At 46.9% G+C, this 26845-nt stretch overlaps 1 long non-coding RNA gene across 4 annotated transcripts; it reads left to right on the top strand.

The window, feature by feature from the left end:
* The first annotated feature begins 395 nt into the window (after positions 1 to 395).
* LOC129737309 (uncharacterized) lies at positions 396 to 25770 on the top strand. 4 transcript variants are annotated; one of them, XR_008735027.1, is made up of 8 exons: positions 396 to 847; positions 12553 to 12700; positions 16992 to 17286; positions 18261 to 18460; positions 18562 to 18746; positions 19262 to 19308; positions 22050 to 24712; positions 25532 to 25770. It is a non-coding gene; the product is annotated as an uncharacterized LOC129737309 (long non-coding RNA). The 4 variants fall into 4 exon arrangements; XR_008735026.1 differs by adding an exon at positions 15519 to 15579 and having other exon boundaries at positions 18261 to 18746; XR_008735025.1 differs by having other exon boundaries at positions 18261 to 18746.
* The last annotated feature ends 1075 nt before the right edge of the window (positions 25771 to 26845 follow it).

Raw genomic sequence — 26845 nt, 5'->3', positions numbered from 1 at the left:
CTATTTGCACTGGGTCTGGAGCCAAGGGAGCAGGGAGAGCCCCAGCACCAGCGGCTGCAGCGCTCGGGGCCATGCCCAGTGCTGGCAGGAGCAAGGCGGTTGAGGCGGCTATTAGAAGCTATCATTAGTCTTCAGCCAGGGTGGCTGCAAGACAAGGAAGTGATTAGGAAATGGGAATGTGAGTGATAAGTCATCTATCAAAAAGACTTATTAACCTAAATGTGTCAAAGAAGTTTCCACTGAAAGGAGGAAATGTATTTTTTTTAATTCGGGCTGGTTTAAAAATGGAGAAAGACTAACTTGTAATTTGTTATTATTTTTTTAAATGTAACCAACATTGCTTATCAAAACTTCAGATACGACGTGCTTATTTGTTCACTTGCCTCCAGCTTGAAAACAACCAGCATTAAAGAAGGGCAGATGGGACCACAGGGAGAGCAGGGCGAAGAGTGTAACTTTTCACAGAAACTCTTGTTCCTGGGATTCCTTAGATGTTTTCTAAGAGGCTAACACCGCTGCATCGCTCCCTGTCTGCCTCTTGCTTTCTCTGCCTACACAGTCTCTTGCAGGCAGATGCACTTGCACTGCCTGTGCCCCAAGCTGGGAGGAGGTGAGCCAGCGCAGCCTGATAACTACGTAGCAGCAGTTCGCTTGGTTCCCATCCAGCTGGCTCGGCAGACCGAAAGTGCACGAGTGTGTCTGTCAGCGAGGACTGCAGACAGAGCCTCGTTGCCTTTTGGTGTCCCGGAGATATGATACGGGACCTTTAGTTCTGCTAGGAAAATACATTCAGCTCCGGAGGCAGCTCTGATAGACGAGCGCTGGTTAATCTTGCAGCCTTGCTAAGGTAAGACATCGATGCCTGCCCTGCTCAAGGTGACCACATCTACAGCAGGTGACACAGCTGAGCGCAGCCTGTGTTACAATGCCGTGGCAGCGGTGACGCCGTACACTGATGTTAGTTTAAAGCAGGAGGAGGTTGCCTGCATGAGGAGGACACAACAGAGAGCGGTGGCTGAGGCGATGGTACCAGGTCCATGCACACATTTATTTTTCCAGCTGTACCTCTGCTTGCTGAAGAAATGACTGCATCTGGCTGCCCATCGCTGACATCCCCTAAATATTCTGGTTCCTCTGCTCATGGTGTGGCTAGCTGAAAGGGATCCCAAGCAATTTAAGCCACAGTTGTGTAAATGGACAAAATCTTGACTTTTTTCAAGCAGGACTTCTTTGAGAGAAGTGGCTTAGGCAGCGTTCCCATGAGCAGATCTGAGATGGTGAGAACCTCCAGCAGGGAGGCTGTGAAGAGCAATTATTGCTGAACTAGCTGCTCTTCGCAGACTCGCAGCCTGCAGCTTGGACCAAGCTGACACCCATCATCTCAGTGCTGCAGCACCCATGGCACCTCCGGCTCAAGGAAAGACTTTGGAGAACAGTAGGTGAAGTTTTCCTCCTTTGCCCACACTGCTGGTGGCTGCATCTCACCATGACCTGATGAGCATGGTTGGCCTCGTGCTCTCAGGTACAACGGCCTGCATGATCTCTTATGAGTGAGAGTGCTGCTGGTCCATTTATCTAGGCCAATCAATCTCTTCCCTGAAAAAAATGATTGCACCTTTCAAACAACAATACGAAATCAGCAGAAGGGACAGCGGTGAACCACCTACCTCCAGGAAGCATGGCCAGAAGTGTGAGGCTGTTAATAGGAGAGGTGTGCTGCTGTTCACGCACACGGTGTCTGCTGCATAAAACCAAATGAGATAGCAGTTCCATGTTTGATTTTATTTCTTCTCACTTTAAAATATCCTGGGTGAGAGTCTATATGTTAAGATGTCTTGGTCCATGTGATACTGAAGAAAACCGGTGAGTTTTGTGGTCTGGTGGGCCACATCAGTGATTTCCCACAGCCAAAACCTGCTACATTAATATCTACATCTGGATGTAACATTCTCGAAGTAATTTCTGCTTGGAATCTAGGACTTTAGTTTGGCCGTTATAGAGAGGTTTTAAGATGGCCTATCTTAGGAAAGGAGTTCCTCTCCTAAACTTCAGGAATGTTCATACATGGGGTTTTGATTTCAGCCCAGTCTGTGTTTCAGATCTCCCTGGACAGGACAAGTATGTAATTTTTAGTCTCTTAGGGGAAGAAAAAGCAGAAGATTCCACACTAGGGTGATTTTTTTTTCCTTCCATCAGACTTCATTCTGTGTAACCCACTTAAGTCTATTAGCTTTCTGCTTTCCGTGGCAACCAGGACCTGCCACCTTTCTCTCAGGAGCGAGTGGCTGGTGGTCCCCATCCACCATGTAGGATGCCTCCGCACGGCTGCTGCCACCGCTCTTCCTCCGGTATCCTGCGAGTTGTGTGTGGGATTGGGGCTGGGCGGAGGTGACCAGTGCCAACGTGTGATGCTACCAGGGCTGAACGTTTGCTTCAGAGTCATAAGGCTGTAAGAAATCAAGCAGCACCAGATCATTCCAACCCACTGCAACAATTTACTGTGGAACCAAGAAAGAGAATGAGCCACAGAGTTGAAAAGGCTGGAGCCAGTTCCTGTTGTACCCCTTGCAAATTCATTCCTTCCCCAAGCAGCAAAAAATAACCTGGCTCTTCCACTCCCTCCGACAAACTCCAATCATTTTTATAAGCAAATACCAAAAGCAAATCAAAATATTTTGGAGGTCCCGAAATGTTGATTCACTTCATGTTCCAGCTGTAAAGGAAACAAAGGGCTAGAGATCAAAACTGTTTTCATAGTCTTGTCTAAAATGGGAAAAGAAATCATGGCAACTCAAATGTGTTTAGATAAACTTTGCCTCTATTTTTGAGTTTATGCCTGCCTACCATGTTACTTTACAGGTGTTGATTTCTGTCAGCGCCAGAGGCGCGGATGCTGTTGGTCTTCTGCTGGTTAAGGCCCCTTTGTCCAACTTTTACAAGACCAAGAGCGACCTGCCCTACGTTTGCAGGACCAAGGAAGCCTCTCGGGCTTTTCAGAGTTGAGGTCTGCAAGGTGCTGCCATGGATTTGGGTGCCTGTTGGAGCTGGGTTTGATGTTTGAGCTCTCTCATCAGCTGTTTCACCCCTCAGGGTGTTCCCAGACCACAGGGGTAGGTGGGGGCTGGTGTCAATCCTGCTGGAGGCTGGGTCCCTCTGGAGCAGCCTGGCTGCACCCACGCTGCATAGCTCTCGACTTAGGTCTTTCCTGGGCCATGAGTTATGGCCTTGACACATCGTTGTTATTTTTCTGTGGGGTTTTGTTTCTTTTTTTAAATTTTTTTTTCTTCCTCAAAAAGCTTGAAGAAATGTGTGTGTGGGCGTTGTAACTAGACAGGCTGGTGCTTTCCTAATGTGATGGTATGTCTTGCATGCTCTGGGTTATCGTGTAGGAATATGCAGAAGAGGTTAGTGTGGAGGGTCCCAGAGGAGCGCTGAAGGGCCATCCCAGAAGAAGGGACCAAAACTGGGGCCTTCCACAGCAGCATTGCCTGTCTTGTGGGAAATGTAGGGTGGCAGTCCCACCATATGTGCTCGTTTTTCCTTCTGGAAGGAAGTACTTTGAGCAAAGTAGGAGCAGGTTGCCCAGAGAGGTGGCAGATGTCCATCCCTGGAAACATTCAAGGCTGGTTTGGATGGGGCTCTGAGCAACCTGATCTAGTTCAAGCTGTCCCTGCTCGTTGCAGGGGTGTTGGACTGGATGACCTTCAAAGGTCCCTTCCAACCCAAACGATTCTATGATTCTATGAATATGCGATGTGGTTGATCAGAGACTTAGGGCCTGGCAGTGAGGTAGGAAACTAAGCTATCTGTCAGTGTAGACATGCTTATTTACATTTTAAGCCATAATTGCATTGCTGGGTTTCCAAGAAAAGACGGGAAAAATTAGTCTTCTGGATTCAGTGGCTGTGCTGGAAGAATTCAGCCAGAGGAAAGGAGGAGGAAGTGACTTATTCCTCCTGAAAAGGTAGTGCGGTGAAATACAGCGTGAAGTTCAGCAATGGTAAATATAGCTAAATCAATTGAGTTTAGTTCATATCCTGAGAGCCATAAACGTACACAGGTGAAATTTTATGAGCTTTTAAAAAGAACTTTATGAGCTTAGAGGGAGAAGCAGTATAATTTGAAACCAGCAATGGAAAAATAATGTAATATGGATTGTGGCATACCTAGAAAAACCTGTTAACCTGTAGAAGAACCGTAAAGCATCAACAAGAAGAGACAGAGGGACCTCTTTTATTCTTCTCCAGGACCTTGGTCCAATCCTCTTTCGAAGCTGTAGTACCCATTGCAATTACTCTCTGGGCAGTCCAGGAGTCTGAAGTACTTGTGAGCCAGTGTCTCAAAGGGAAAAAGTGAACAAGAGGGAGATGTGCAGCCTGGTAGGGTCTGCTAGCTCTCCAACACCGCACCCTCTGGTTTTGCTCCTGGGAACTAGACTTTGCCCCTCTGAACACTTGATAAGAAGAAAGCAATGCTCTAGGACATTTAAAGATGCCTGATCTTGTCTGCTTGGTCCAAGAAGGGTGGCCTGTAGCCTCACCTGAGACATTTGAATACCAAAATATGCTGTCTCCAGAAGCTCTTCTTCTCTTCTATGAGTCGATTAAGTGCCCATAAGAGCAGAGGAGGGCTCAGAGCTGTGCAGGCTCCATCAGGTAACTGGCATTTAAGAGACCAGGACAGATGTTCCCCTGACCACTGACTCGTCCTGGATTCCTGCTGAGCTCTGCTAATGCCTCAGGTTGTCCTTGGTACCTCCTGCTCTATGCTGTGTTTCAGCAGAGGCTATCGGTTCCTCTGATCACAAGCCAGGCTGAGGAAGCTTTTGGGGAGGGGAGCTCGCTTGTGGCTTAGTCAGTGACAGGCTGGTCAGCTGTGCCATCAGCTGCTGTTCAGCCAGCGGCTGCGGTGAGACAGGGCCGAGAGCCATCCCTGGTAATTACCAAGCTGACTGAGCAGTTTTAAGTAGCAGCACTTCTACAAGGTCAAATAACCTGACATCATGGGTGAGTGGGATGCGGAGCGGGTCGCCTTGAGCTGGTGCGGTCCTGCTCGCTCCTGACAGCGCTTCCTTAGACCCCTTGCTCTGTTGAGTGTGGTAAGGCAGGCTGTGCCCTACAGTTACATACCAAAGAAGAAGTCTTTGCACCTAACAAACCCAGTCCGGTTCAAAAACAGACATTCAGGAGTGGATTTTCAGCAGACAGCTAGATCTAGAGCAGTAACTGGGGCAAGAGCCTATTGCTGACCTCGTCCCACAGGCAAGAATTTATGCTAGAAGAGATGTAGCCACCCAGCACTGCATTTGAGACACGGTCTTCTGAAGCGAAGGCTTTATTCCAAATAAAACATTTCCCCCATGTCACTAATCAGATCTGGCTTTTATAGAGAAGCCATCAACAGAATCCTCGTATGGTGCTAATATCTGAGCTTTGCCTTCCTCAGTTGTGTTTGGTTATATATGTGTGTATATATATATATATATATATTTAAAGCTCCTCTTGTTAATGCACCAAGTATGTGCAAGCAATTAACAGAAGATTGTGTTTGATTACAGCTTACAAGAAAGTCTCCAGAGTAGTGTTGATTACTTAGTGAGCAGCCCTTTCAGCCATGAATGGTGACCTTGGCAGAAGGTCCTGGAGACCATGGAATTAATTGAGAGAATTTTAATAAAGGCTGGTGCATGGAAAAAAAAAAAAAATCCATATGAGTAGTGCATTGTTTGCTGGTGACGATACGTTTGGCAGACACCTATGCCGTTACAAATTCAGATACTGAGTTCATTGCTGAGCTGTGCTTTCAGGGTACATTCGATGACACGCTAGAGAAAGGCAGCTTTGGAAAATGTTCTTTGATATATTCTGAAAGATGTTTTGCGGTTTAACAAAAGTGTAGGATCGCTTAATGGGAGTTTGTTGTATTTAGCCAGATGCTTTCTTGGAATAGCGTTTTTCCATGGCATCATAGTTACAGAAGTGGTTGCGAGCACATTTGCTAACTCATGTGGCCTGAATGAGTTTTCTTAATGAAAAAAATAGCTGTACGCGTTGGCTCTATTTGCTGCTGTTCCTTCATAGTTCGCTTTTTGTGCGTGCTCTGATAACTCCCCATGTCTTTAAATTCACTGAGCCTAGTAAAGGGGGAAGAGGAGAGATGTTAGCGTGGTTGTAACTCCCTACGCAGGCATGGCTTCAGGGCGCACATGTATGTGCTAATACTGTCACATGTATGGGGTGTCGCACAGTGTCTGCAGCGGTCACATCATGTACCAGCAAATGGTGTGTATTACCGGGTGCTTTTCCCCAAAGTGACAGTACTCACCGAAAATAAAGGCTGAAAGGAGCCTTCATGCCCTGACTTCTCTTTCTCTGCATCGAGTATACTGAAGGGACAGCTGTATTATCTCTCCTTGCGAAGCTGTAATTAAGCAGTTGCATCAATATCTGTTCAGAGACCCTGGCCTCTGTAATTATAGAACTGTGTCTTCTTGAAACATGAGGCCCAGGTCTGTGGGGAACCCTGAGCAGTCCTCTAGGACCTGAGGTTTTAGTCAAAGCCCACTGAAGGCTTTGTTACTCTTTGTACTGGCTTGGATGGGGTTTAGATCGAGCTCCTGAAATCCAGTGAGTTTAGGTAAATAGGCAGCAGTAACAAGTTGTTTCTCAAAAGCTCGTTTTGTCATCAACAGAAAAAAAGCACTGCAGACGCTCAAGATGCATAATTCAAGCAATTCAAGCATTTTTTTTTTATAATTTTCTTTTGAACAGAGAAAACATTTTCTCAAAAATACCGGAACTTGGAGGGTTCTGTCAACTTCAAGCAAAGCTGCCCCTGCTTCCCCATCTCTCTTCTGACTAGAACCTACTTTTTTCTCGCTATTTAAGGTAAAATGAGATGTACTATTAGCACAGTGCAGGAAGATTTACTCTAAAGGGGATAAAAACCTGAAAATGTGGGCTAGACTGGGAGCCAGCATGTAACTGGCAAGTAAGCAGCCCGCTCCTATAGCGTGGGTTTGAAGTTATGCTCTGCTTGGGCTTTTATGCTTATTTTTGTTAACGTTCTCATCAAACGCCACCAAGGGGCTAGAAAGGAGCCAAAATATCCTGCCTGAACACCTGCGAACTTTGGCTCTGGAAGCTGATGGGGGCATTGGCATGATGGATGGGAGCGCCGGCGGCTCGGCGCGGTTTGGGGCTGGGGTGCGAGCCTGGCACTGAACTTTGCCTTTTGGGAAAGGCCAGCTCTTCCCTGCCATCCCACCACGCGCCGGGATGAGCCAGGCGACGGGGACAAAGCGTCACACAATGAGGAGTGTTAATATGAGTAATTATTGCAGTATGTCACTGCGCTATTTTAAGGCTGCTCGCTGCATGCCAAAGAGCGCTCTGGGCAGGGGTTTCGTTACAAAATCCTGCCAAAGCACTTCCTGAGGGGAACGTGATAAATATAGATAGCAGAGAGCCGGTCTGAATCCATTACAGTGCATAGCAGCGGTGCGCATGCCTTAGGGTCCTCAAGGCTCATAAAGCAGAAGATAGTTGACTTGGCCGAGGTCCCTGAATGATTTGACTGACTCCAGTGAGGGATTTTCAGGTAGCGTTTCGATATGGGATATAAGACACGCCGGGGAATTGGCTCCCAGCTCTCCCTAGCAGTGCTGCAGGGGTCACTTTTATTTCTGGCCCTTGATTAATGGATCCCTGTCAGATGTTTTAGGCCAGTCGCTTTTCTCTTTTGTTACACAGCTTCGTCGCTGACCATCTGCACAACAGTGCTCATTGCATCGTGTCGTGGCAGAAAAAATAAAGAACAAAGGAAAAATGTCTGGCTGCTTTTAAACTCTGTCTTTAGAGTGGGACCATTCCCAATTGCACATGTCCACAAGCAGCGTTGCCGCTGGTTTTGCAAAGCAGCTTTATGTTCTCCTCGCTGTCCCCCGGACTGCCAGAGGTGCCTAATCCAGCTGTTGTATCTGCAGTGTTGTCTAAGGACTACGAAGTGACTCTGACTGCCCGTCTCCCAGGGCTGTCAGACCTTGACTTTTCAGGTCATACAAAGTCATGACTGCGCTGAAGTGTCTGTACAGGGGGGTCTGAGCAGGGTCACCTCGCCTGACCCAGTCCATCTGGTAGCCCTGATGCTGTGGCAGTGGGGACCACTGTAAGCCAGTGATCCCATGGGCACAGCGAGGGCTGTGATGGCTGTGGTGTCTCTGAGAATAGCAGCAGCACTTCTGAAGCAAAGTAGCAGGCCTCGTAGGATGGCTGCGTACTTCATAAAGGCTGATTTTCACCACCACTCCTGTTGCGCAGCACTCAAAAGTGTCAGGAGGGGTTTTGTGTCTCAGTGGGGTAGTGGAGCTGGGGGGCAGGAGTGTCCCCATGGTGATGCAGGAGTGAAGACCTGACGACTGTGTTACTTCTGCTTGGAAACCTGAGGTCCCTCCTCCAGGATCTGTCTCTGGGGGTTGCTGACACTTGTTTCCCTATGTTGATGTTGGTTGTGGGCTGTTGGCAGAGTGTGAGATCGATGTTCGATGTGCCTGTCCTGCTTGGCACCAGCGCACCCTCTGCTGAGTCCTCTCCTGCTCCAGACCCAGTGACTGAGGCTGTTGTGGAGTCTAACTTTAGCAGGTCTTATGCATTTCTGAAGCTGAACATTGATTTATTTAGTTTGAAAGTTTCTTGTCTCTAAGTCTGTTGGACTCTTCCATGGAATGCTCCTCCAAGAAAGCCCTTTGAGTCCTCTCCCCATCCTGGCCTCATAAGTGACTTCATCTCCTCTCCCAGCAGAAACCAGGGAGCTTGCTCAACAGATGAAGTCATGAGGAGCAGTGGGGAAAGCTAAAAAATGGGGGCCATTCTTCCTGCAGGACATCCATTCAGGGACAGCAAAACACCCCTTCTGTAATAATTCCTTGCTGTATTTCCCCTTCTCACCCCATTTCCCCTAATGTCCTGGCTCCTGAAGCCACCTGAGAGAGCTCTGGGACAGGCCCTGTGGGTTCCTTTTTGCCATCTCTGTTCTTCTCTGTTCATCATCTGCCTTCTCCTGTTCCCCCATCCCAGCCAGGCGCATGTTTCACCATCTCCGCACTGTGCAGGTCTCTCCCTGCAGCACGTGCAAGGAACGGAAACATAGCAGTAAGTCAAAACTTCCCATACCTTCCAACAAGTGCGTCGTGTTTCATATGCTTTTCCAGAAAACACCCATGTGCTTTGAAAATAATACTGCCCTGATGGCTCTAAAGGCTCGAGGAGAAGTAAAACACTGCTTAGCTCATGGAGAGGGGTGATGGTGCATCAGTAGCAAATGAACTTTGGCGTCTGTATCTAGTAGACCTTATAGCTGTGTGGGCTGCAGAAGGAAAGACACAACGTTCATAGTTATTTTCAGTTCTTTTTCTTTAAGGGGTAAGGCTATCATAAATTCAACATTGCTCGTACTAGATAAGGGGATGGGTAAGTATGTGTATGTGCTTCTTGATATTTATTATTTATTTTATTATTCATGACAAGAAACCTGGATCAAAGTCAAAGCCTGTTCACTTACCTCCTGTATAATTACATGGGAAAACAAAACCCCAAACCGCCTTGTTAAAGTCTAAGAGATCTGATTTGCTCCTAATTTTGTTACAGGGCAATGCAGACCAGGTATCTAGTAATAAGTCTGAACAAAAATGCAGGAAAGGGTGTTCCAGTGAGGTGATGCCTCTTTGCAGCGTCTGCATTGTTTTGGTTGTAAAGAATAGCAAGCGCCTTTGCAGTAGGGAAGATGTCTACTCCAGCAGTTTTGCTTCTCTGCAGAGAACTCCCTGTACCTGCCGGGAGAGCTGGATCAGTTGACTGCCACCTACTCTGTTTAATCATCTGTTTTTGTGAGTGCCGAGAGCTGGAAAACAGGAATAACAACATATTTAGAAGTCTGATCCTTTCTCATGACCCACAAAGACTGTTTCCACCGCTCATTCCAAAGGGAGAGCTGCAGGTAGCGGAAGTGGAAAAAGTTATGAGGAAAGATAGCTGTGAAGGTTTGATTTGAACATGTTCATCCCAGCTAAAAACAACGATTATTTCCACTTCCCACCCTCACTGTCCCAAACAGCAAACTGACCCGCAGCTGCGTGTGAAGACATGCTTTTGACATACTTCTCTGTAACGCACGTAAGACATCAGGTGGGAAGGGAAGATTTGGGAATCCCACCTTCTTTCCATTCCACCTTCTTTCCACCCTAAACCTCCCCTGTTCTCTGAGGTCCCTTCTCCTCTACAATGCACACCTTGACTCCTCCGCACCGGGCTTCAAAGGAGCTGTTTAAAAAATGGTGAGTTATTCCAAGCCCCAGAAGTTACCATCTCTTAGCCACAACTATAAAAAACAAGACCAACCATGGCAGAGAACATGCACCAAATAAATGCCGGAGTAGCTCCTGGGACCTGTCACACTGGTGTTATGCCTATTGCACTTTCATTTTATCCCTTGGTTTCGTGCAATGGGACTAATGGGTGGGCAGACCAGTCTGCAGCACAGAGAACTGATTTTGGTGACAAACCCTGACTGTCGCCATGGGACGTAGTGACCTTCAGACTTGCGTACTTGCCAGGCCTACAGCCATCTGTAACTGAGGAGAAAAGCTTCTTGAATAGAAAATTCCAATCATTGACCTCATTAGGACAAAATTCATATTTTGTGGGGGGAAAAAATGAACAGTAAAGAGCTGCAACTGGGAAGCACAACCTTGAACTGTGACCAGAGGGGAACTGGAAAAACCTGGAAGTTATGAATGAATGTCACATTTTTCCCTTATACAAAATCTAGCATTTTCTCTAGAGATTGGTGATTTGTCTATACCTCACAAAGCTTACAGCAGCAGGCCTCAGAGCTGCATTTTTTAACATTTTGATTTGTAAGAGCCTACAGATTTCCCAGCAGCGCTGCTCTCATAGTGAAACCAAGTCTCCTGCCAGCATACCCACTTCTCTTAGTGTCCTGTGCTGGACCCCCCCCAGAGCTACTTCAACACCCTTGGGGACCTGCAACAGGGTGAACACCTCTGTTCTCCAGTTCTGAAGCAGCATCCCAGTTTGAGGATTCTTTTCCAACCTGAACAGTGTGCATGGAGCTTTGGATTATATTGGAGAAGGTGGTGCTCTGTCTCCATCGTCACCTGCCCAGGAGAGCAATATATTGCTTAAGAGCAGCAAGTAGGGAAGCAACGGCTGCTGTCATGGCTCAGCATCCTGAAAACTCCCCAGGGGCAGAGAGCTCCTCCCCAAGCAGAGTACAAACTATGCTTGAAATGCCTTTTTTTTTTTTTTTTTTTTTTTAATTAAAAAATACCGCTCTGATCCGCCTTTGCCACAGCACAGATTCCCTACAGGCTGAGCAGTCCCTATCCAACTGAAACATATGTTCAACAACAAGAACATCCTCTGCCAGTTATTTAAGCAAAACGCCTAGTGAATCTGTCGGTGTGGGAGCTGACTTGGTGCAGACGAGCCTGGAGCTTGTCTGAGAGATTGGGGTCTGTTTGCCAAGCCAGTGGGACCGCCAGGCAGTGACACCGGTTTGGTCACAGCCAGTCATTTTCTCTCCGCCATACTGACACAGAGCCAAGCATAGCACTGGAGAGCTTCTCCAAAGCCACGTAGCTCGTGCTGCTGGGGACAGCCAATTTGAAACCCCATGCACGTCCAGTTTGACCAAGACTCTTCTTGTCTGAGAGTGCTGGTGACCGAGACCAAGGCTGAGCTCCCATGGAAATCACACCAGTGACATGCTGTAGGTCCTTGGCCAAGCAATGTAACTTCGCAGTGCTTTGGTTTCCCTAATTGTAAAACTTAAGTAAAAACTTTGAGGTAGTGTCTGACAAAAAGCTGTAAAGGTCTGTGGAACTCGGACTCCCTCTGCTCCAACAACAGAGGATAACCCAATTCAATCAGCTATACTGCAATTCAAGGGCTAGTCAATATCTGTACACCTACAGGAACACAGTAAATACTGTGTACATGCTATGGAGTGGTACCTCCATTTTTTTCTCACTTGCAATTCTTTGGATATTTTTTTTTCACCCCTTCTCTCTTCTTTTCTCTCTTCTTCTCTCTTCTTTTTGTCCCTCTTGTTCCTTTTGTTCCTGTTGTCCCTTTCCTCCCTTTTCTCTTTTTTTTCTTTTTCCTTTTTCCTTTTGTCTTTATTTTCTTTTGTCTCTTTTTTTTTTCCTCCTTCTCTCCCCTTTTGGCTAGTAGTATGCATAGAGAAGGTATAGAAAGGGCAGTAGAGTAGCAGCAGAGTATGTGTATAACTTTAGCTTTCCATGTATCGGGCTGGGTGAGCCACACGAAGTTCACACACAAGCACCGGTTCCCAAACCCTGGAGAGCCTGAGAGTTCAGGTTGCTGCTTGACCATTTGGGCTGCAGAATCCCTTAATAAAAAGACTGGTTCAGCTCTTAGAAACATCCCCTTTGCAATTAGCTTTCAGACTTTGGTCTGAAAGCAGCGGCTAACTGCTTTCCTCTTTTTTTCCCCCTTCCTCATCTCACTTCAGAAAATCGTTGTTCAAAGCTGTACCAACTGCCAAACCCAGAAGAACCTACAGCTCCTGCCCTGTTCTGTCCGAGGGCGTCACTTTTGCTCTCTCTGGGGCAACAGCCTGGCTACCATCCACATGCTTTTTGCTACAGCCACAGAAACAGGTGAGTGCTCTGTTCAGCACAGTGGTGGTAAAGGTCAAAGCCGAAGCAAATCTGGCTTTGTCTGTTGTGGAAGCACCAGGCAGGTGGGAGGGAACAGCCGCACAAAGCAGCACTGGGTCCTGTGAGCAGCGAGGTACCACAGGCAGAGGGGTGTCCATCCTGTCAGTCAGTAACTAACCTTCTAGAGGCTGGGAGAAGGACACAGCCCCAAACACACATTCCCTGACACACGCCATGTCCAGCAGAGGAGAGATTCTGCTGGAAACCCCCTCAGTGATACCAACCTGCACACCTGAAGCCCCGTGTCCATGCCTGTACAGAAGACTCTGCAGTCAACCGGCAGCCTGTTTATCCCGCTTATTCCCCGAGTACCCACTATTTTTGTTGTGTCCAGTAAGAGCCAAAGGTTCCTACACTGTATCGAAGGAAGTCAGACTAGAGGAATGATGAAACGTGGACGTGCAGCAGCCAGCACGCGGGGATGCCATGCTGCTGCATGCCCTGCTCGTCTCCCACGGCCGGCGTACAAGCGCGGCCGGAGGGAGGCTGAAGCTCCCTGCAGATGCTAACGGTTGGGATCTCAGTTCGGCATGCTCTGGCTGCACCCTGGCAGCCTGCTCCAGCTGCAGACACACATGGATTTTGGTGGCCAAAGCCTTCGTCTTTCCTTAAGAGGTTTTGGTAGAACAGTCTGTGATGGTTTTTTCCAGTCGCCATAGGTTTTCCTGGTACAGTCAACCCGCTTCATCGCTGTCTTGCATAGTCACGTGCATTGGGGTGAGCTTGGCGTTAGGTGCATTGTCAGATTTTTTTTTCTACAGCTGTGCTTTTCCCTTCCATTGGTAGGGTATCACAGCCCTTCACCCCTCTGCCATGAGCTCTGCCTTCTGCAGTCTGGTCCTCGCCTAATCAAGGGAGACAGCTTTCCTGTTGTTACTGTTGAAGCTGCAATAAATAGCATATCCATTTCTCCATTTATCTGCTTTTTGAAATCCAGCCTGTAATGCCAGCAATAATTACTCTGTTTCTATATTTAGAGATCATCAGCACCTCATGAATATCAAATTGTACTGTTATTATCTCTGTACAATATGGGCCAGTCTCCCATCAGTGTAAACATTTATAACAGTGATTATCGGTAGGACTGCTAGAGATCCCAAAATAGACAAGGCTGAACAGGAGTCTGCTGTTATTTGTTTACTGGGAAAGGCAGGGGGAGAGGCAGAAGAGCCAGCTGAAGGCCTGATAGCACAGAGCCCACCTCCCACCGCTGTGGGGAGGCTGGTGCGTGGGGAACCCGACCTGGCAGGACCATTAGGAGCAAGTGCAGAGCGCCCGCCGAGGCCAAGCACCACCTGAAATCCTCGGTGCTGGGCTGCCACCTGCACAGGCATCCTTCCCCACAAGCAAATTCCTTTGAATGCTTCCTTAGGGTTTGTTTTCAGTCTCTTCCCTTGTCCGGGAGAAGGTGATGCTTAAAGTTCTAGTCTGACCAGTTTGGTAAATCATAGAATGTTAATTTATAAATTAGGGACTCAACTAATTTTACTGTCAGTGTTTAGCTGGCCGAGGGGAAGCGGTTGATGTCTCTTTGTGCCAGGCAGTGGCTGTGTCTGAAGGCCTTGGCCCCACCCCCGGCAGTGCTTGCTGTTGGCTTGGCATGAAATCGTGCTCTGAGCTCTGGCAAACAGCAGGATGCACAGACAGGAGGGTGGCAAGAGCCTGCTGGTACATGGTAAGGGCATGGGGTGAATGCCAAGGGGTTTTTGCACTCACTTGTTGGTTTGCTCATATTTTGATGGATGTGCCGCGTTGCATTGAGAAGGGCTGATGGAAACCTCTGTCAAACAGCTGAAGCTCAGTGGGTCTGGCTGCCTCCTAAGAGACCTTTTCCCTCCTCTGAATCTCCAGCTGAGGAGACTCCCAGGGGACAGTCACCCCCTGCCATCAATCTTTCAGAGCTGTCAGGGTGCTTCAGTAGCTCGGTTCTTGGCATCGTTTTCCAGCCCTTGCTTGCCCTGATGTGGCCCTGGTCATATATACTTTTTTCCATCTGGATTCATACCTCCCACCACAAAGGCTTCACTGTCATTAATAAATGCAATGCTTAATTGAATTACCTTTTGCTTTCCCTCGCTTTTCCCTAGATTTTTCGCTCTGGAGTGTTTACTTTGCAGCTCTGTTGCCACCTGGGCATGGCTAGGCAGAGCCACCTCCTGGCAGGATGGCAAGCAAAGCTCCCAATCTGCTGGCCCAGTACTTGCTTCTGCACAAACGTTTGCCCACTCTCCATGCCACATCCCCAGCCTCCAGGCTGGGTTACATCTTTCCACCCCAAAATCTATGCTTCATAATAACTGTTTTGTATATACAGTGGAGGTGCCAAAGCCCAGGTAAGAGAAAATTGCATCTGGTTCATTACCAGGGCTTGGAAGATGCTCGGTGGGAGAGTGACCAAAGCGCTCAAGGGTGGGCAGGTGAGCTGCTTGGCGACAGCTGGTGGCACTGAGGGACACCAGGAAAATGGCAAAACCCCGTGAGCACAGGCAATGCTGTGAAACTGCAAGGCTTGTTATCCCACAGTATTTTACCCCAGGATAGCAGCATATACACACCCAAGTGCACCCTTTAATGTCTCGCTCAAAACACTTCAGTAACACCAAAACCAGGCCCCAGCTCCGCATTTTCTGCTCCAGCTAGAAAAAAAGTTAGTAAATAAAGCTGGCTTCTTATCGGTTCCTTGTCTCTGAAAGTGCTGTAATATACCCACCCGGCAGTTTCTGTGCTAGCTGATTTTTAGAATCAGCTCTCTTTTCAGAGAAACCTCTGCCAGAAGAGGACATGACTAAGCAAGAGAGGAAGCTCAACTGCAGCAAAATGTGAGTGAAACAGAAGATAATTACCGAGTAAACTAGTACTTGTCTGTTCAGCAGGGGAAACAAGTCTAGATCATTCTGGGCAGCTTTGGAGGGACCTCGCTGGCCCGGGGAGGCGAGCAGTGCCCGGAGCAGGAGCGAAGGGCTTGGGGCTGTGCAGGGCACCTGGCGCTTTCATCTCTTGCACCAGGGGATGTGTTCTTCCAACAAGAGAACTCTTGTATGCATGTTTGTGCTGAAGAACGTTGTCTATGTTTGGTTTGGAAAAGCTACACTTGCTTAACAAAACCTGAATTTATCCCTGTAATCCTTCCCTGCATCTCCATAGCCAGATTGGAGCAGCCTGTGGAAAAAATTCCTGTCTATTTTCAGAAATAGATAAAAGCATTCAGATTACAGAGTGCAAATCTCAGCTCGAAATGGCTGGAAAAATCCATTCAGCGCCACTGTCACTGACCCCCACGACCTCTCCAAGTAATGAGTTTCAGTCGCCTGTGCCTCCCCCCCACGCTGACTCCTTCTCCTGCCGCTGCTGCCGGAACTGCCCGTGCTCCCAGCATCTGCAAAATGTCAGCCTTGCGTCCCACTGTGTATCCCATGGGGAGCGGGGAAGGAGGTGTTATGTAAAAGAGCGTAGTTTGTGGAAAACGTTATTGATCTCACTGCTCGAGACCATTCATGGGATCCTTTTAGTCTGGCATTCGCATTCACAAATTTCGGACAGCACTGGCGTGCCAAGGAAGAAGGGCTCTTTGCTGCAAAAATAAAAATGCCAGGAATCCGCCTCATTGCCCACACTCCTCTCAGGGCTCTGCTCACTGCTGCACCTGGAGCTGGGCACAGGGTCATCCCCTCCACTGCTGGGAGCTCCCAAAGCAAACGAGACTTTAGCATCACTTATTAGTTCATGAGACAGAAGATTCAACGGAGGGGATTACTGCTCATTTAGAAGGATTGTGTGCTTTAGGTAGCCCCTGAAGCCTGATGAATTCCTGCTCATAGTGGATTAGATGCCCTGTTAGCAAGCAAAATATTAAATACCATTGCAGCCAGCTTACATCTTACTCATATTTTGCTTATGGATTACAGGGTGCGTCTTCGTAATTAATACCAAGGAAGAAGGCATCCAGATGGACTGCAGCTTTTGAAAGATTAACCTTGATGTGATCTCTTTTTTTAATTTAAAACTTTGTTTTTCTTCCTATGATGTTCAGAGCAGACCTGGGATGCTGGTAGCTTTGTGTCCAGCCCGTCAAAGTGTCTAACAGAAATCCTGTGGTCTAGCCTTGGGATTCACACAGCTGATGATCACCGCACTTGTGTCTCCTCTGCCAAAACCGGGCCAAACCCTGGGAGGTTCTGGGGAACCTGTTTTGGAGCTGAGGGTGCTTTAGATGTCTTTCCTTCTGTTTCAGGATGACGAGCAGGACAGGAAAATCTAAAGGAGCATTTGTGTGGCAAAAAGAGATGTTGGAGACATCACCTGCTCCGATGATGAGTACGTGGTTCAGGACGGTGACGCCCCTGGGTGTTGCTCCTAGCCCTGCTAACCAGCAAGGACCTGGGGGAATCAGCTCACTTCGTTAGTAAACTTAGAAATTATCCACTTCGCACAAGTGACAAGAGGCTTAATTTTTATGTATCTGGTGTGGATGCAGAGAGGCACAGAACTGAGCACGCTGCTGGTGAAATACGTGAACAGGGGACAAGGTATATCAGCAGCTCACGACTACACTCATGGGATAGTTGGTTCTTAAATGACTTTAAAAGACTTTGAGATCTTTGATTGAAAGACTTCAGCAAGGCAGCAAGTGTGATATAAACACAAATTATGCATCTATTGTATGTCTATGTTCCGAGCTGGATTTATGTCTGTGGACATATACATGCATGTGTACTTGCATGTCCTTTGAAGTTGAAACACATCTGAACTGAACATATAAGTGAAGTGGAGAGTGTGTGCGTGTATGTGTGTATATATATATATATATATATGTATACAAACATACACCTTGTGTATTGAACACAAGCACCAAAATACGCTGGATACACCTTGTGTATTGAACACAAGCACCAAAATACGCTGGAAAGCACAACACACATATTGCACTCTGCCTGCAAATCTAATGCTAAGGTCAGAATTTGTTTTATCCCACTGCCTTATTTTTAAGGCCTAGAGAAATACTCACACTAGCCAAAATAATCCAGCTGTGACTGTTGAGCTCACATCAGTATTTTCCACATTTTTCAAGCAGCTGTCATATAAAACTTTCATCTGCTGCTCAGATTTGTAAAAATGCTAGAATCGCACCATTTTAAAAATGCAAAATCACTCTTCTTTTAAGATATTATAAACATTTTTTTATCATCGCTAACAAGACCTATACTGTTATTGAAAATAGTATATCTGAATCAAAGGGTATAACTTCATTATTTCAGATAATGGTACACAAACAGGGATACCACAGGAAAGGCCATTATTGCCTATAAAGGTTAATTAATTTAATTCCCCTTAAAGTAGTCATGAAGGGATACATATTGATTCAAAGTTACTGGATCTGCATATGTGGAACGCAGGCTGAATTATGTAAGCCTGCACTACACCTATATATAGACATGAAGGCATTCATTAGAAAGTGGAACCAAATTGCAGGTTGCAACAAATTTATTTTAAATCCCTACAGAAGATCTGGAGGTGTTTCCATTGCGATCGTGGGTCTGAGAACTATAACAATGCTTTCTTCAAGTAAGAGAAATGAATGTGGAAATCCAGAAGAAGATTCAACTCTGACCCATTTGGAAGATAAAATAAGCCTGTGATATCCTGTTCATTCACCAGGGAGTCATACTTATCACTGAATTGCTACAGCGAGCCAGAATACAGGTATTTATATGTTCTGTATGATCCAAGCGCTTAGAATTGCTTTCGACTGTGGACTTCAGTGGAGATGAATGAAAGAAATTAACAGGACCACTGCGATCCAGGCTCCTCCCGCAGGGTATAATGACCCCCGGAATACCTCCCGTGTACATCATTCCAGTCTGTCCCAGGAGATCCCAGGCATCGTGCAAACCCTCCAGTAGAGAGGTCACCGGAGCCACCGCTGCCGAGCTCCCCCCCGCTGCTGCCAGCTGATGGCCACTCAACAGCGAACAGCCACATGGCGCAGGTGTCTCGTAGGGCCATTCGGATGGGCGCTGTCTGGGAAAAAAAGGGGGGGGGGGGAAAGGGAGGGAAAAGGGGAAAAAAGCCGGGGGGGGGGGTGCAAAAAAGGAAAAAAAGAGAAAAGAATAGAACTAAAATGGAACACTTCAATACTGGTAGGAAAGGTGAGTCCTGTTCCAGACACTCTTCCCTCTGCCCACGTAACGTGTTGTGTTTGGACAGCCGGGACAAGGGCTGGAAGTGTTCTCCAAATGCCGGGTAACGCTCTTCACTGCTCCCCTGTGACACTGACCAGCCAACACGGCTTCCCCTGGGCATCGGCCACTCATCGGAGATGAGCGACTCTGCCCGGGTGAATGCCTATGGACAGTTCGTGTTGCCTCCCTGCTGCCATTTGGACATTCTCTGTCTTTTCCACGTAGTCTCCTTCAGCCCTGGCTCCTGTCTTGCTGCTTCTTGCTCTGGAGTCAAGGCCATGTACAGTTTTTTCATGGCCTTTTTTCTCCCTTTTTTCAACAGGGAGATTTCATGAAATGAGAAAGCGCCTCCCTTTTCTTCTGGGAAAGGTAGGTTTAAGGAGGCTCAGAAGGATTCTCTTAGGTTTTCTGATTATGTTTCTAAGTTTAAGATGGGCACAAAGTATAAATTAGTCAGGTAAAAGGCTGTAACATGCAAAACCTGGAAAACATCCAAATCCCTCTCACTTAGCATTTTCCATGTACACCTTCCCAACCACTTCTAACTCCACAGCTTCACCTCTAAGAGTAATGCTTAATTCTGACTTAGCTGAATGTGGTGAAGAATCTAGCCTAGAGCTAACTGACTTATTGTCCAGCCGTTGGTTGTTTCAGTGAAGTCCGAATAGACCCACTAAGACAGAATGGAAGGGAAAAGCACCAGATTTTGTAATTTAAAAGCTGTCACTCTCCTAAAATTGGCTAAATGGGTTAAACCATCTAGGCTTTTCAGAAGATCAGTGGTTACATCTTCAGCCCCAAATCATTTACAAGGAGTTGCAAATGATGGCACACATGTAGAAATACCTCTCATGGTAAATACTGCCTTGGGCACAACCTAGTCAGCACGAAGCAGCAGCCTCCAAATCATTCCAAATTAGAGTAGGGCAGATTACAGCAACACAACAGACAGGAGAAGTGAGGTTCCTGCCTCCAAACTGGGGTGATGCAACCTCCCGGCCAAGTGCAACTGAGAAGATAAAAACAGTTGTGGAAACTGCAGTCATTCCTTTCCAGCCACCTGGGACCAGAAGCCTTAAGGACCCTTGTGCTCGGGACATACTGATGCAGGCATTTGACTTTTATGACAGCCTCTTGGAGGAAGCAGCATCCCAGTTGCCCGGGAAAGGAAAGTGGTCTGTCTTTCGCGTACCTGGATTGCTTTAATGACATGCCTTAAAGTGGGCTGGAATGGTGTTTCTTCCTCCACCTCAGCCTGTAGGCTCTACGAGGAGCCAAGAGTGTGGCAGGAGTAAATGTAGTGCAAGAGGGTAGACCGCACTCCAGTGCCAGTTTGTGGATAACTGGATGTGGGTTGATGGCACGCTGCTGCCTAAACTCCTGCCTCGCAGCTCCACGTCACGTGGCCTGATTAGTCCCAGGGGTGGTGTGGAGCATCGGCGTGTGTCAGCACCAGGTTTTTGGGTGGTTGCACAGGCAGCTGAGAGCTCTCCTACCTGTAGCACCGGCAACAAAGTTTGGGGTCCTCCATCGCAACCTTGGGCATGACTGCTCACTGATCCTGACCCGGGGTAAGGTGCTGGAGCCATGGGGCTCTCCCTGGGGGACCTTTTCATCAGAGAGAGGGAAGGGAGGGAGGTGGACCCCTGCCAATAGATCTGAAAAAGAGGGCTCTTTTGCTCATTATCTGGATATATATTGCCATTGCTGGTTTCGCCTGGCTTTATGACCGTGCTCCCTCTTGCCTAATAAAGATCTGGGAATGCAAGTGAGTGGTGGAAACCCAACTCTTTAAAGAGCTCTCAGGGAGGGTATGTTTAGTTTTCTCAGGTTTCTAAATGGAGATTGGAATTTAGTCCTTTATCAAGAGGGGCCATGGGTATATTAAAGCCAGAGATTTTTCTCAGCTGTTAACCACCTGGCAGAAAGGTTACACTAATTACATGCGATGTATTTTCTCAAATTTTCCTGCCTCTATTACGAACATGAGGCTTATGTCAGAGGAGCCACTCTGACCACTGGGAAATGCAACCTGTCTTATCCACACCTCAGTTCCCAGATTAACCAGGTGACAGAGAGACTCTCGCCGGAGGCGAGGTAGTGAGACAGAAATGGGCAGGTCACGGAAGGTGAGCGTGGCAGAAGCGATGTGATTCTGTTCCCACAGAGCTCCGTCACAATGTCTGGGGCGGTGAGCTGACCGGCACCGTGCCAGCGGACGGTGCGCAAGTCTGTGTGGCTTGGACCTTGGCTTAGTAGGAGCAATGAAAGCAATTTTTATGCTGTGCAAATGGCTCTCTACCTTCCTCCTAATGCTCCACGGACATTTTTGGGGATTGTGAGAATGATGGGAATGGTGAAGCAGATGTTGGCTTGGTCCAGAGAGGGCAGAAGAGAAAGGAACAACAGGTGGGAAAGAAGCCAGGTCTGTGATGAGTCTTCAAGTTCTCCAAAAAATCTGTGCCCCTCTAGCAAATGCCACAGTGTGGCTAGCCATCCCCTCAACCCCTGCAGCACCACTCATGCAAACTGGAGTGTTTGGCCTTTTATTACTTTCCCTTATGTAGTATTTTGTATGGTTTTGCAAGGGTGCCTCACAACTTGGACATGTTAAGCTGTGGGACAGGCTTTGGTGGAAACTTACGGCGCTAGGATTTTCCTGGAAAGCAGCAGTGTTAATTTCTATTTCCATCCAAAAACAAATTGCCCAGAAGTGACAGTGGCAAAACCAGGTTTTGGTAGAAAAGAAGATCATTGTCATGCTTGAAATAAAGAAGCACAATAAATTGTTACAGTTAAAAAGGGAGAAGAGTAAAATATTTGACGTTGTTCTTTCAAATTGAGACTTAGGCTTGAAACTATACTGTGGGCCGAAACTCTTAGATTTAATGGCAGATCTTCTGACATACTCCCGCCAGATGCTTCTGTAGATTGGAAATGAGCAACAGGGAAGAAATATGGTATTTTCTTACATGATGCAACAAGATGTTGTACTTCCTGGCCACATATAAAATGAATTTACAACAGAAACATGCCAGAAATGCCTGAGGGTAACACTAGCCGTAGCAGAACACTGAGTCTTTTTTTTTTTTTTCCTTTTTTTTCTGCAGCATTGAATAATGGGACTGAATGTCATTTTTCTTAGAACAACCACAGGATGGGTGGCTGGAGAGTGATCAAGGTTCCATGCTTCATAGGGCACATCGGGAAAAAGTTACTGTGTAATCAGATCTCTTGTGCACATACATCCTCTGTCACACACACTATGATAACTCTCGAGGTTATTTATTGCAACAGACCCCTACAGTGATGACATTATGAAATTAATATTATTACTATGAATAATTGCACCATTTTTCTCTGATTCTTGTTACTCTTGTTTTCTGCTAATACATGCATGTCAATGCTATTCATTACCGGAGTGACTGGAAATGTTTCACACGGTTTGCAATGGATAGTTTTAACATACTCCAAGCAAAGGGGAAAAATATGCCTTGACTCTTTTTGGCCTTGAAACTATGCAACAGACTTGCAAAATATTTAAGCACAGGGCTACTAGGTCTCTGTTAAGGTCACCGTAACCTATAAAAACACTCCCACTGATTTCATTAGGCTTTATATCAACACTGAAAAGACCAGAACCATCAGACCTGCCTATTAATCCCAAGAATGGAAAAGTCGGATAGCCAATCTCATAATGCACGTTCAATAATAAATTGACCTGCACGGAGACCTGTGTCTCAGACAGCTGAATGGCAGGGCTGCGCGGTAGGTGATGAAGAACCATGCAGCAAGAGGGGCAGATTCAGGTGCTGGTCCCTTTCAGCTTGAGCAATGCTTTACACTTTACACAGGGAACAGGAGAAAACACCACTGGGGAGTAAGCTGAGAGACCTGGAAGATCTTAATGCCTTAGTTAAGGCTTTTTGCCTTGGTGTCAGCTCTTCCACACTGATGCACATATGCTTTCCTAACCACAATGCTATCCAAAGCCTCCATCTTGGTTAACATTTCATCATTCACACTCCAGGAATTATCATTTCCTCTAGACATGCTGACAAAGCTCATTGTTTATGGCTCACAGCATGTCAGAACTGCTGGTTTTGCTTTGGACTGCAAGATGTTTGGAAAGCCACACGCTTTTTCTGAAGCCGGCTCAGTCCCCTCCGTGCCAGCCTCAGCTGCTGCATTAGCTTTCGCCCAGAACGCTGGATCCTGTCCATGATGAGCCAGAGCAGAGAACGTCAGCTTGAGACAGACCAAACAGCACCGGATTTCACATAATCACAGCCAAATTCTTCCTGGCAGCTACATGTACAGCCTTTCCAGCGGAGATGGCTGGTGCTTTTCCACCTTGCTCCCCTCCTAACCCATGGATCAGGCTGGCTGAGGAGTGAGCCAGCGAGGGTGATCTGGAGATGTGCCCATCATGCTGTATCCCCCCAATGCAGGGGAGATTATGGCCCTTCCTGGCAGCAGTATCGCCCATGGAGGGATTGTGACGGGGGAGGAGGCCATGCACCACCCCTTCTGGAAAAAGAAGCGATCTCCAGCAGTGGTCCTGTGCTCTAGGTCTGCCTGTCCAGCAATGGGGGCAATGCCTGGCTGCTCACTGACCTGCTGCGACGCTGCGGCCATGAGCGGCTGCTAAGTGTTGCAGTTGGAGAAAGGCAAGTCACTGTTTATTAGTTTCTGCATTTCATATGACAGGACAGACATTTTTCCGTAAGTCCCTGAAATCTAAATGAACATGGAAAACACAGGACTAGTCCTGCAGATCTGTACAACGTTACCTCTGGCTGCATGGCTGAGCCCTCATTTCAGTCCAGGAGGAGCGAGAGCTGAGTTTTTGATGAAGACTCAATTTCTGTCTTGCAGGGAAAGTCCTGAGCCACATAATCTCATCTTTCCAGCTAAAAGATCTCCTGGATGACCTGTCTCCCTCACAGCAGTACTGCAGGCAGGAGAAGACACACAGCACAGGAGCTGTCTGGGGTGTCTGCACAGGAGCTGAAGCCACTCAAAGGCAGTTCTGCCTGCCCAGGGACAACAAATGGTCCAGGCAGAAAGGGGGCAGCTACATGCCATGAGCAGAGGCAGAGCAAATGTAATGAACCAAGGGCTGTAAGTCCCCCACAGAGCCAGTCAAGGGCTGTCCTCAGTACATAGCGATTTGTGGCCGGGGATGAGGATGAGCAGGGTAATGGCAGCATTCCTCATTACATGGGGCAGACGTGCTCAAAGGTACAGGACACATCCTCCACAGGATGGAGGTCCCTCTGCATCTAGTGGTTGCTCCCAAGGTTGGGTTGCTCCCCCCATGGTAACCCCAAAAGGACTAATCCAGCCCAGGGAGGTATTAAGGAGAGGTGGCACGTTTGTTATCACTGGGAAATCAGCCAGTGGTTTGAATGTTTTTTGGGAGGGCAGAAAACTCCTGAAGGTCACTGGAGCTGTTGACAAACAGCAGCTTGACCACCAAGACCATAGGAATGCTGCCTTTCCTTGTTGCCTGCCAGCATCTCACTCTGTCTCACTTTGCTGCCTTGGCCTGACAAGCCCCCGCGGATGTGACCTGTCGTCTGGAGCTTGTTATCCCATGTTTTATTTGCACCACACTGGATCTGTCCAGGTGATTAAACAAAAGACATATTTTTATTATTGTTGTTGTTTTTACTGTGCAATTGCTATGTCCTTTATTAGGGCTTTGCTTTTCCTGTGAGGAATAATCTCTGGAAACTTGGATAGGATCCTTTGGCTCACACTCGAAAAGGTAATAAAATCCTGGGAAGCCAAAATGCTTCTCTGTTGTTTTCAACAAACATTTTTCCCGTCTTGAAAAATGTGCTTCTTGGTTCTGATTTGTTTCCTGATTTAGGCAAAATTTCTTCCTAACCTGCCACCTTTCTTCCTGTCCAGCAGAGCTGGACATTTGAGAGGCTGTGAGCAGTGCTCAGAGGGCTCCACAGACCTCACTTCTGCTCCCCACCACACTTCTGACTCTCCTTGTAGTTACAAGGAAGCCATTTACTTCCTCATTGCTCCACATTCTCCATTTGCCACCTTATGATATAATATTTACTTACCTTTTCAAAGCATTTTAAATCTCTGTAGGAATGCATTATAAAAGTGCATTAGCGTTATTACTATTTTCCATTGTGTAACTTTGAGAAACGGTTTACATAAGGCTGGCTCCTCTATCCCCTCTCTGACCCCCTTCCGTTGTCCTGGTGCTGCTGCCTCCTCCCACAACAGTCATAATTAAGCTCTGGTTTCCCAGTATCCCCCTCAGGCTCTCACCCAGACCTTGGGGAATAACCATCCAGTCCCCTTATCAACAGTCCAGAGGTTAGCACTCTGGATTCAAAGTTCCTGCTGCTTCTCTCTCAGCACCTCTGTGGAACGTGCCTGCATTAGAGTCCCAACACATGTTTTCAGAGGCTCCAGAATTACTTGTATGATCTCAAAGCCCCTTTTTCTGGCATCTCTAAAGTACCCAATCAACAACAGACTTGGGTATTTCCTTCTAAGTATGACATATGACATGAGTTTTATCAGGAGGACATTTGTAACGTTTTACCCCCACACTCAGGCTCAACTTTCACAAAATACAGCAGGACCATAAGAGCAGTCAAGTAGTAAGAGTGAAGCTCCAAATGAGAATGCCGTGGCCGAATGCTGATGTGCTACTGACTGTGACCTGCTTTCTCCACCACTGCATTTTGTTTTTAGTAGGCAAGTCAAATTTTTTTTTGTTCCTTTTTTTTTCTGTCATGCCCAAACACCTATTTCCAGTGAGATATGAAAGGCTGCCAAATAGCAGGCACATGAACTAACACCATGGCGTAGAAGCTTGCAGTAAATGGGCTGGCAACAGGAATCTGAAGGGTGCAAACTGGTGAGATTCCTCTGTGCTCTTCCTCCTCTTTCTGTTCCTCCTTTCTTGAAGGATATTGGTCCGCATCTTTACCGTTTTATATGAAACAGCTGCCAGGTTTCATGCCAGAGGTGACTGCATTTTGGAGACAAGCAAATGTACTGCTGTATTGCTGCCAGATACTGATCTCATGTACATTAGTCTTGGCTTTTCAAATGGCTCCATTGGACTTCGGTGGTGCAGCTCCAGCCTGACCCCAGCAAAAAGGAGATCTGAGCCCGTTCCACTATTTTTTGGCGTTCAAAAAATGTAAAGTATGTGTCTTATAACAATGTACCCATACATTCTGCCATCCTGTTAACTCTTGCCTCTCACAGGCCCTCTCTCTTACATAGCCAATTATTTAGACAAGAACTGGTGACTAATGGAAGCAATTTGCAGGAAACATGCTGTTCCCAAGTGGCCAACAGCAAATTGCTAATGACTGACATTAGAATGACCGTTCTCCAAAGAGAAATAGTTGAAAGCCCACTGTGCACAGCTCTGATCGCATTCAACAACAAAACACCCATCACCCCCACCAGATACTGGTACCTGCCGTTTATCCTGGCTACTGCTTGCATCCTTTCTCTGGTACATCTGTAAGAGCAACTACACTGAAATGCAACAACCACATATTTGTTTACACAAACATGAAATGTGATTTAAAACACTTTGGTAATGTCACCTTATAAACTTGATGGACAAAATATTAGAAATACAAATGTACTATAGGGAGCAATTCTGCACTGCTCAGGAGATGGATCATAGGGCTTAATAGATCATTTCCATCTCTGAAATTTCTGAGTCATGATGAATGGAATTTCTTAGTATTTGAAACAAGAGAGGGGCACGTTTAAAAAGACTGGAGAGGACTGCAGTGTAAAATCTTTGCACTATAAAAAAGGCAGCCTTGGTTTTTATTGCCCCTGCGGGGAGTCTCCTGTGAACCAAACAGCAACTAAATCAAATAAACATTTCTGAATTAAA

Source organism: Falco cherrug, chromosome 13, assembly GCF_023634085.1.
Source record: "Falco cherrug isolate bFalChe1 chromosome 13, bFalChe1.pri, whole genome shotgun sequence".
In the NCBI taxonomy this organism is placed as follows: Eukaryota; Metazoa; Chordata; class Aves; order Falconiformes; family Falconidae; genus Falco; species Falco cherrug.
This window is presented reverse-complemented; position numbering and strand designations above follow the sequence as displayed.